The 12,550-nt window shown below is 34.7% G+C and overlaps 1 protein-coding gene across 20 annotated transcripts in view; it reads right to left on the reverse strand.

Annotated features, from left to right (window-relative positions):
• Nucleotides 1-10,893, reverse strand: part of LOC105233047 (small conductance calcium-activated potassium channel protein) — a 334,439-nt gene extending 323,546 nt beyond the window's left edge. For 4 of the 20 annotated variants that reach the window (XM_049454625.1, XM_049454618.1, XM_049454626.1 and 1 more), the window contains exon 1: nt 9,863-10,893. The gene's annotated coding sequence lies outside the window, so the exon portion shown is untranslated. The remainder of the gene's footprint in view (nt 1-9,862) is intronic. The other 16 variants (XM_049454631.1, XM_049454621.1, XM_049454622.1 and 13 more) reach the window with 12 other exon arrangements.
• Nucleotides 10,894-12,550: the final 1,657 nt, after the last annotated feature.

The raw sequence follows: 12,550 nt of genomic DNA on the forward strand, positions 1-12,550 counted from the left end.
GTTGGCGCTGAAAGCGCGTAGTTCTAGTTTTATTCGTCGCATCAGGTCATGCTATACCTTTTTGGAAAGCCCATTTCACGCGCTAACACGTGTTTAATTGATCGTCGTTTCTTTTAAGTCGTTCGTGAGTTATAACGTCGCAAACATGGAGCAACATAAAGAGAAAATACGGCATATTTTACAGTACTACTACGATAAAGGAAAAAACGCATCTCAAGCCGCCAATAAAATTTGTGCAGTTTATGAACCCGATGACAGTTTCCATTTCCACCGCACAACGATGGTTTCAACGTTTTCGTTCTGGTGTAGAGGTGGTCGAAGATGCGCCACGCTCCGGAAGGCCTGTCGTCGAAAATTGCGATAAAATCGCTGAATTGGTCGAAAGAGACCGGCATAGCAGCAGCCGTAGCATCGGTCAAGAGCTGGGCATTAGTCATCAAAAATTCATTTCAATTTCAATAAAAAAAAATCAATAAAAATACTACAAGACTTTTTTGACAAACCAATATAATACCAGACACTGCTGAGGAATTGATTGAACAACTAAACCAGATTATGGGAAAACCACCCATCCTTCAAACCCTTCCACCCCTAACCCCACTCTAATAACGACAATAATTCGAAAATGAATACGCAGACTATAACTGACTTTACCGAACCCGACCACAGCGTTACACTTAACGCAAACAATATAAACGAATTAGACAAGATTTCGGACATAGTTAAACCTGGAGGAAAAGCGTCTATAGAATTTTTAAAGCATACGAAGGGGTCAAGAATACCCCTAAGTACTTCGCCATACACCATACGAATAGGCATAAAAATAATCGGCGATGCCAACACCGCATTGGAATGGTACAATACTCCACTTGCTTGGAGTCAAATACGAAAATGCGTTATGATGCATTATTCGAAAAAAAGGGAGATAGGTACCCTCGAATGCCTGATGACCACTCCGGTCCAACGCCACGATGACATTCCGACCTTCTACCAAAAAGTTAACCAACACCTTTCCCTTATATTAGACAAAATTGCATGTCTTTAATTAAGCGACGAGTCCATACGGACTATGACCAATTCATATATAGACAAAGCCCTTGATAAATTCATTAGAGGACTTAATGGCGATTTACCACGTCTTCTAAGCATGAGATAACCGACAACATTGCCCCAAGCACTAGATTTATATCGAAAACTTGACACCATGACGTATAGAATTAATCATGCGAATAACACGCACAAAGCCAATATTCAACCACCTCCACAACCTCCCCGAAATAATGCTAATAATTTAATAACAATAGAGCTTTTTACCCAGAACTAACATATTCCCATTCCCCCCGACGAAACTTCAACCAACATGCATTCGGTCGCCAACCAAATAGGTATCCCCAACACTTCACCAATGTTCAATAATTACGCGAATAACCCCCATATTACTGGAGAAAATACCTCCTTTAACAACAGACCGAACTTACCACCTAAACCAACGACCCCAATGGAAGTATACCAGTCAATGCAATCAAGACAGGTTAATTACCAGAATAGGCCAAATACATTCCAGGACAATTGACCACCGAAACGTCCGATTTTCGCACAACTGACTCGCCTCCCAAGTAAAATACAACGCAATTTCTTTATCAACACAGTAGAACTACATAGACCGAATGGAATATATGATGACAATTCCCACCATAACAATTACCATAATGTAGGTAAAAATGAGCTTGATGCTATTAATTTTTTAGAATAGCGCCTTATTACGAACTTAAAACAATGGGCGGAGACACAGTAGATTTTCTGATTGATACAGGATCTAATAAGAACTACTTGTATATTCAATCAACTGGGATTAGGAACCCTTGTGAACGAAAAGCCCTTTACTGTAAAAACACATTGAAATTACCCACAACACCTTTGTAAACATTTTTGGACCAACAGTAGGAAATATAAATTTCTGCATATTACCAATTCTAAGGTCGTTCCACGGCATAGTAGGCAACGGCACACTTAAAAATTGAAAGCAATCATTCATTCTTCTTCTTCTTCTTCTTCTTGAGGAAAGTTCTCTGAGGAGGATGGAGTCATGTGTAGAAGTTCACGCAAGTGAGGAAAGTTCTCTGATCGCCATTCACTTGGGAGTGGCCAGAAACGATTATTTTACATATGACTCAAACAGCTCACGATTTCCGGTCTTTGACCAAGTATCCTCTGGTTAGCCTAAGAACATCCGTTTGAAGGCGAGCTAAAGTGAGAAGGCGTAACATCCCCTGCATAGGGTTGTTTGCTGGGTTTGGGTCCCGCCACGTAAAAAAACCCTCCCAATGAAAAATCAACAACAGCCTCGGATGAGAGATCGCTCTTTTGATGACGACCATGGCAAACGAATCATTCATACCGATAAAAATTTAATGACAATTTGCCAAAATATAAATAGAACGTTAAAACAGCGAATATCACACGAAGTTAATAATAGCAATCCACACCTCTCACTACAACAACAAAACAAAATTAATAATATTATTAATAAGTGGCCAAACCTTTTCGTCGATCCTGATGAAAAACTCACCTACACCACTCTCGTAAAAGATGAAATCCGAACAACAACTGAAACCCCTGTCTACTCCAAGCCATACCTGTATCGAATGGTCGTAGATTACCGCAAACTCAATTCAGTTACGATCCCTGACAAATATCCTATACCAGAAATTAATGAAGTCCTCACAAATCTGGGAAATAATAAGTTATTTACTATCATCCACTTAAAAAGTGGATTTCATCACATTCCACTTCGCGAGTCAGATATAGATAAAACCGCAACGGAAAATATTAATTCTTCCGCTTACCTTTCGGTCTAAAAAATGCTCCAGCCACATTCCAAAGAGCACTAGACGATATCCTTCGTCAACATATAGGAATAAGTTGCTATGTTTACATCGATGATGTAATAATACGAGTATTCGACAAAAACGAAGAAGAACATTTTAAAAATATAAAATTAGTTTTTCAAACTACATGTACATTTGCAAAGGAAGAAGTAGAATTTTTAGGATCCGTAATCAGCTCAAATAGGATGAAAACTAATCCCGAAAAAGTAGAAGCGGTAGATAAATTTCCAGTCCCACAAACTCTCAAGGAATTAAGATCCTTCCGAGGTATGTCAGGTTACTACCGACGATTTATCCAGGATTACGCGAAAATAGCTAAACCATTAACAGCACTGCTAAAAGGAGAAGCCGGTCATGTCTCCAAACGGAACTCGAAGAAAATAGAAATAGAATTAGATAACAAGGCTTTAGAAGCATTTAATAAACAAAAAAAAAATAACATTTTAGTATTCAAAGATATAGTTTTAGGGCATCCAAATTTCGATAAAGAGTTTGAACTAACGACCGACGCCTCAGATTTCGCATTACATGCCGTCCTATCGCTAGACGGTAGACCAATCACTTTCATATCAAGAACTTTAAGCAAAGCCAAAGAGCACTATGCTACTAATGAGAAGAAATGCTTTCTATAATATGGTCACTTAATTCACTTAGAAATTACCCCTACAGTTAAAAAAAAATTATCACCGATCATCAACTTCTTAACTAGGCCTTTTGCCATAAGATTACCAATAGTAAAATGGAAAGCCATTTGAGAACAATGTAACTACGAACTAACCTACAAACCTGGTAAAACAAATGTAGTTGCAGACGCCCTTTCAAGTATAGCGATGAAAGCTCAAGTCATAATTTAATCCCTTGTACAGAAGTTTCAATTAATGTTTTCAAAAACCAATTCTTTTTTGATTTGTGCACTGAAAAGTGAACGAATCTAATGGAATTTAAAATTGTGCTATGTACTACATATGTATTAGCAATAGGCGTGGTTGTAGTCAGATTTCGCACATTTTCACACTGCAATAGAAAAACGTGAGAAGAATGTAACATTTAGTCGGATCCCGAGATATGCCATTATACTTAAAAATGTCGATGCCTCGTCCATTCTCCAATTTTTATCTCGGCACTCATAAAGCCCTCTCATACTATATCGGGTGTAAAATTTTTTGTCTACTGACCTACCTTTATAGTAAGCGTGTTTCACTCCTGATAAATGGTCCCTCACAATGCGCCTCCTTATGTTCCAGTCCATCAGCCTCTCCAGAGTTTTAAGTAAGAAGGAGGAGAGGCTGATGGATCTGAAATCATCAGCCGTAATCATTCAAGATGAACATACCTCTGACTCGCCTCCAGGCCCCCAGAATGTATATCAGTCTTACGCAGTTCACATAGATGGGTGCCAACCAGTTGCACGACACTGCACCTGCGATGGTATGATGTCATCCGAACCCGGGGACCTGAAAAGTTTGAAGGAATTGACCACCCATATCAAATAATGTTCATTAAGAAGATCTGCAAAGGTTGCGCAATTCTATTGCAGCACTTCGAGAGTTACCTTTACAGGGGACACATTGCTCGGGAAGGGAGCATCAAGGAGCACCCGAAGTGTATCTTCACTGATTAAAGCCCACTTCCCATTTGCGTCCATCTTCCATTTTCTGCGAGAAGCTTTTCCATGAAGTCCTCTTTGCCTTTCTTATCTCGGACTTATGTATGTATATATTGCAAGTCCCGTTTTATATAACGTTTAATCGTCAGTTGATCCAGTTGACCTCCGCCCTTCTGTGTCTTCAGACGACGGGAGCTCTCCAGTACAGTTTTACATGCTGAGCTGAAGACTTCAACTCACTCGTCCCCTGCGCCGGTGGTAACCAATGAGTCTACCCCTTGCGTGCATGTAAGAGCATGTCGGAGGCTCTTATGGCACACATCCCAGGGTTTATATCTAAGATTTCTATAAGACTTTCTGATTGAAACCAATGTACCCGTGGTCAGAAAAGAGTGATCGCCAAGGACCCTCCAATCTGAGATCAGAGGTGCGATTGCGTGCGAAGTCAGACTGAGGTCAAAACCCTCCTCCCTGCTTGCAGTCACGAACGTATGAGAATTTCCCCTATTACAAATAAACAAGTTTTCCCTTACAGTCTGTTATTAATATCCGAGCTAATGGCTAAGTAAGCAAGCATTTTTAGAAATACTCATCGAAATCATACATAATTTAAGAATATTGCCAACAAGTCTTAGGTTTTTAGCTGAATCTTCGTATCAACACTCAGTTGGAAAGGATACCGATTTTACTTTTAGTTACGAACATATTTTCTTTTTAAGAAAAGGGGGTTTCAACATAATTTCGATGATTTTAGGAATGAACTTTTATTGTGTTTGTAAACCTCAATTTTACAATAATTTTAATACCTTTGATTTCAGAATTGAGCGGTTCAAAACAATATTATCTTTCGCAGTATGAAACATGTAATCAAAAGTCTTCGCTGCTGGAGATTCTGGTTTTTGTATAGAACCATTCTTACTTACTTATTTCAATAAACATTTTTGTAAATTTTTTATTTACATTTAGCAATGTAGCACTATATCTACTTTTGTGAAACTCTGTTTAAAATTTGTATCTGATTCTATGAACTAAACTAAAATTAGCTCTTGCTTTGAAGTTTTTTCCCCCCTATAAAGTTTATTGAAAAACGTTTACATATCTTAATAATATGTATATGTATATGTATATATAGTATTTTTATGTTATATTGTTGATTGGGCCATTTCGTGAGATAACTTACACGTTCACCAAACTTGGTTTTCGTCCTATGGGAACCATATATTGTCCAAATTCATATCATCCAATTCGGGCCAAAATAATTCAGTTGTCATTGAGCAATAGCGATTTCCACTCACAGTAACGTGCCGGAGTTGATCATCACAGAAGAAGTACGGCCCACTGACGCCGCCGGCCCATGAACCAAACCAAACCGTAATTTTTTCGGGATACAATGGTGAATCATGGATTAAGTGGGGATTGCTGCCAATTTCGATAGCAAATTTTAATAATTTCGACTCTTTTTTGATCGTATATCTTTCCATGATGAAATGGCAAACTTTACTGAAGAGAAATGTCAGAAGATCGCGAAAAAATATGGCGTCGTTTGCTGTTCCTATCGGTATACTTTTGTAGCGTTCCTATTGAAAACCCCGTTAATTACATTGTGACGAACATATAAACATTCAATATAAAATATTACTTGAAACAGCTATAGGTCGATTTCCAGAACATGGAAATGGAAAATGTGAAAATATTGCACCAAAAAGATTTTCAAAACATGGATAATTTCCCTATGCCATTGCATCTGTTATACGTACAAAAGTAAACATCCGATTTACCACATATGTATTTATAAACATAAGTAAAATAAGACAAATAAGACAAATAATTAATAATTTTATATTAAATGTCCATCAATATGAACCTACTTACATATGTATGTGTATTTGAATGTTCATATATAGAGTATACATATTTCATATACCTTTACAAATATGGGTATTAATTATAAATAAAATAATTTATTTTCTCAGGTATATACGTATGTCTTACGTATATGAATAACTGTCTATTCCTTCATATGCATTGTATTACAATAAAATGAGTTTTCGGCTTCGAAATATAATGAAGAAATAGAGACTTCAGTGGTTACATGCGCATAGCTGTTTCCAACCTAAATAAATAATTAGGACATTCCTATCCTCAGTAGCTTAATTATTTATAAATTTTGATGATAACTTTGGAAGCAAGGTATTCGTAAAATATTTTCAACCTTCGGCATTTGGAGAAAATCGTTAATTTTGGTTTGCGTGTTACAAGGCCTATGACACCGTATTGTCAACATGCCAGCTATTAAATGTCACCTGCAGCAGTTCATGATTTGTGATCAAATAGGTAAGCCACAAAGCCAAGAGAAGAACGTCATACACGTATTTACATACATATGTATATAAATAATACAACATTCATGTATGTATTATGACCCTTAGGAATTGTTTAAACATATGTACATATGTTCGAAATGTTGATATACAGTTTAACAAACATACTATATACTTATAAGCGGTGAGTAGAAATATTTATAGAAATACGAATATATGGGCATATACGAGTATATATGTATGTATGTATATGCATTGGTTAAAATTCTATGAACATACATATGGTATGTAAGTATAGTAAAACAGGAGTGCCTTCAGGGGTTGAGAAAGAAAAATTAACTGCAGTCGCGCGGTAGTCAATAAGGGCACATACTTACGTACTCGCGTACCCATACATGCATACTACATATGAAGGTATATACTTGTATTTGTATTTTATGCATATGACCAAACTTATACATACCGTGCAGTAAAACACAAAACAAATCAAAAGCTCTATTAGTTTACGTCTAAAATTTAACTAGTCTGAAAATTACTTTTGTAATTTAACAAAAACAAATTTATATTGTACTTCTTTAAATTAATAACCTCCAACCACATTCGTTTAAAACAAGTTGATTTGACTATAGGATACTTCATAAACAGAATTCATAAGAATTTACAGACACATACATATACGCTGAAGTGAATACGTAGACAACCTTAACGGAATTGCAATAGATCAATAAATCTTCTCATTTCTCCATAATATGTACATATGTATGTACATAGGTATCATTTAAAGCGTGTAGTAGTCTAATTTGTTTAGAGGGCAGCCCTGACAGACGACAGTGCTAATTTGCATTATCGGACTTGATTTGAATTAACTTGCACATTTCACCCATGTTAATGCAAATTAGTAATGCACAAAAATTTCGTGCATTTAGCTGAATATATTTGAGTAGACACCACTGGTTAAAAATTGCCGATTGAAGTCTGTCGCCTCCTTTGCGTTTACAGCGTCAGAGTTAGCAGTTTTTATATTGCTTATTAAATTATGTGCAAGTATATTAACAAAAACCAATTTTAATATTTTCAGATAGCAGTTTACTACCCATTTTTCCAACATTCTTAAATTTTTCGCACACTGTTTTCGAGTTACAATCCAATATTGCTTTCAGTTGCACTTTGTTATCTTTTAACGTAATTAATAATAAACGAATTGTTTCGATAAATTTATACTGATTTTCCAAGAATACCAAAATTGCCAGTAATAATTTTTTCTTATCCATCTTTATTTCACTTTTTTTTAATAAATAAACAAATTTTAAAATCAGCTGTCTAAATGCACAATTCTGCCGCCTGTCACCATAAAATTTCAATGCGCATTAGCGTTTCTTAATGCGCATTAATTTTACTCTTCTGTCAGGGCTATTACATATCTTGGATATTTTGATATTTTTATTGTAATTTACATATGTAAAAATGGTTAATTTATTTTTTATACAAGAGTTTTTACTTTTCTATTTTAGGAACTAATATACAGTGTGTAATTCCTAATAACCAGGAACTCGCTAGCACTCCGAGTGCTTTTGTCCGGTTAAGAGAGCTGTCCATATATGGGGACGTGCCAAAAATGAACTAATAAATGCGTCTCAAGGTCTCCCATTAATTTCTGTAGAGTCGCCACGAACAAGACGGCACCAACGCTAGACAATTTGTTTCCTGTTATAATTTAACTTATTGTTCTTAAAAAAAACTGTATCAAGTCGCCAAATTTAATAAGGATTTAAAAAGGGACGTATGACGTATGATTTGTACACAAAATTGTCTTAGAAAATTTTATAAAATCCTGTAATTTTATCAGAGATAATTTGAACGAAATATTACCAAAATATTATATTATCCGTTTCTGGTCATTGGAACGTACTCATGTCCTTATTGAAAATTAGATAAACTAATTTCGATCACAAACTTTGTCACATCAGATATTAAGGGTAATCAATCAATCTGTAATTGATTTACCCAGCACTCAATACTGTGGTAAACAACACTTTGTAATAAAAATATTCAAAATATACGAGTTTAAGTTTAAACCATTTTTCCAACTTATTCAGACATTGGCATTAAGCACGATCAAACTTTCTGTATTTTTTACATATCTGCCTATATACAAGTATTCAAATAGTTTTATTATTCTGAAATTAGAGATTTCCAAAAACAAGAAATAAAGGAATATAACAGCAAACAAAATCTATCTCATCATAATACTCATAATGTAAAAAAGCACATTTTCTTATATGGAAAAAAGACAGTCTGCTACTAGTTTAACTTATACTATATATAGCTTATAACCAGCTGATTTAACTGCGGGGTACAAATACAAATCTATCATTGTATTGTAGACAAATTTGATGTGATGTCGGCGAACGATGGTCGTCATTCGTTGCAGGAATATCGTAAATTACGTACACGGTGTGTGATACATACACATAAATCCCCACTGAGTTTGTGCACATAATTACATATATACTATATTTATAAGTGTACATGCACATGTGCACTTATGTACATAGGAATGTATCCACATGCATCCATGTACACATACAAATATACATGGTGCTTTTATAAATTGTGTACTAAATATAGAGCAGTCGCAGTAGACATAAATACACCTTATATATATAAAGTATATAGTTTATGTATGTACTTTCATTTTTTGTATGTATGGACTCAAAAGAATACGTTTTGTTGCACATACATATTTATTATCTATTCGTATGTACGTATGTACTTGGGACCGCGTATATGATGTAGTTCATGTACTTTAATTGCCTTTACATACATTCTTATGCATGTACATATGTACACATCTAAACCAAATATACTTTTATGTACACACATACATATGTATGTATCTGTATGCAGAGTGCACTGCACTCGGGTCTCCACTATTTGAACTTAATCGATCAGAAACGCAGGATGACTTTACATACATATAGTAGAACGTACTATGTACATAGTATATATTTAATTCTTATAATAAACTCTTGCAATTAATAAATTACCTTTATTTTCACAGATCCATACGCAATATTGCAACTTCTAAATCATAAATACAGCTTTCGCATAAGCACACCATTATGATTTCAATAAATGCTTATGTGTGTGTGCATGTATTTAACATGTATCTAGATAAATTCATATATTTTGAAGTAAAAAATGTGCATATATTTAAAATATTCATCGGAGATATGTATACATTTATGTACCATGTATACATGTATGTACATATGTATATAGGTATAAGGATATGCACCGCTTACAGCTATTACTATAGGTCAGTGCAATGAAAACATTTAAATCCACTTAACACACACACTGCATTGTTAAAATGTAGTATATGCTTACATTTGCTTTTATAAAACAATTCACTACGAAACTAAGAAAATATAAACAGTCATGTGTACATCCGTATAACAAAATTTAGGTTTGCATCCACGCATGCACACTTTTCAATTTTTCTTCTTAATTTATTCATATTTTATTATAGTGAAATATTATTAGCACGTATTTGTACCGTTATCTTTCACTGGTGCTTATATTTTTCATATTAGATTCATATTCCTTAATTTTTTCAGTGTATTTAGGAGGCGTGGATACACTAGGGCACTAATGTAGGGTATCGGAACGAACGCGGCGCTATTCTCTTATTCTCCACAGCTTATCAATACGATGTTTCCGTTTATGTTGTTTGTGCGATACTGAAAATTCAAAAACTTTATACCGTCGTTGTTGTTTGTTGCGTGAAAGTTCGTTACATTTCTTCTTCGTTCAGCATGCACTCGGCTAAACTTTGGCTTCTGTTGCCACGATTCAATTCGGCGGCTGTCGTTGCTTCGCTCACCTTTTCGTGCTTTCAATTGACGGGTAGCTACCAACTTTATTCCTGGTGTCGCTAATTATTTATTTTCTGCAGCATGCATAGTTATGTGCTTTTTGTTGAAGAAGAATGTCCGAATATTATTTACTCATCTTTAGTAATGTGTCTATTCTGTTCACCTGGCAGTTCTCTCAATCTCTACAGCCTAGATCTTATTTAAGTTGAAAGGAACTTTATAGCGAGTTTATTAGCACATGCATACATAGCTACGTGTACATACTATATGCACACATGTACATAAGTATACATGTGGGCATCAATAAGTATGAATTTGTGAGTACTTGCTATACTTTCGCATATTACAACTGCACATTTCTATAAATTCCTTCTTATGGAATTTCTTCTATATAAGTATGTTTGAGCGAGTATTTAGGTTAATCAACATTTTTCAAACTACCACCTCTATGTATATATGCTCACAAGGTAAATTACGCTCTTATGGGGTTATTTCACCTGTGAATTTCAAAAAATCGATTTTTTATCGATTGTACCTATATTTTAGAATATTCTCAGAAATTTTAAATTTCTCTGGCAAATACTTTCGGCAATATGACTGCATTTGTAAGAATCGCTTAACTTAGTATAATCGTCACCTAAAACTTTAGACACGTTTTTATCGATACGCTATTTCAGAGTGGGTGAGATTTCTCCGCAACGGCTGAACCGATAGACTTGTAAAGTCGAGGTAGATCTTATATAGTCCTCCAGTGACGTAGAAAACACTGAGTGTTAGACATTACACTCATGGCGAAAGAGTTGATAAAAAAGCCGCTCAGTGCACACATCGATTAACTCCATAAAACGAAAAGTTGAGAAACACGATGATGTAATGCATATGTTTTTAAAAATTCCTCTGACAATATGAATTCAAATATATAATGTGGAATGTATAATTGCAGATATAGCTTTCATCTAACGGTATATAAAGTTAATAAGAAATAATAGACAACAAATAATCGTCAGTAATGTTACAGTTTTTATGTGACTAATGGAGTTAATCGATTTGGCAACTGAAAAACGTAATAAAGTTAAATTTAGTCTTTTCATTTTATGTTTTTATTACATAAAAAGTTAGTTATTATACATTTTTATCACAGCTTTTCTATAAAAACGAATGTTGGAAGTTCGGTTATAAAATACTTTTCGTAATTAATTTATAGCAGATTTATGTTAGCGGCATTATTCTTTATGATAATTCAGCAATATTATAAATAATGTCTCCTTCATCGGCTGTATGCGAAGATTTTTGGCGTATTTCAAGCCAATTTACTGAAGGCCCTGTGACGGTTACTTTTCTGTTAATGATAGACGGTTCTACAGCTCTTGTTGACAAAAAATCTGAGTGAGTCATTTGGATTAGATGCAACGACGGTTTTTTAACATGATTTGATTATATGGTACCAATCATCTGGTGAAAAAATGTTTTGATTTTTTTTCGCATATGACTCAATAATGGTAAAATCTGAGTCATTGTGCAAATAGCTGTGTCCACTTACCACAAATTTCATGTCAGTTGATTCAGCTTTGATTCCCGTGCTTAGAACAAGTTTCAATAAACTTAAGACGGTCGTTACACGACTCCTAATATGTTAATGTTTTTTCGAAGTTTGCAGCGTATGCCTTTATGCACTATTTTAGACAATATGAATTTTCTTGAGATCCGCGAGATCCTTCAGTTTCTGACCAAATAAACATGGCTTATACTTTTATTGAATTCATGATTTTTCACTCACATTATTAGTCTCACTAATCTTGATTATAACGGTATAATATTTATTGCTTCAAAAAAAAATCTGCGAGTAATGTTGAAAAT

The sequence above is a fragment of the Bactrocera dorsalis genome, chromosome 4 (assembly GCF_023373825.1).
Source record: "Bactrocera dorsalis isolate Fly_Bdor chromosome 4, ASM2337382v1, whole genome shotgun sequence".
In the NCBI taxonomy this organism is placed as follows: Eukaryota; Metazoa; Arthropoda; class Insecta; order Diptera; family Tephritidae; genus Bactrocera; species Bactrocera dorsalis.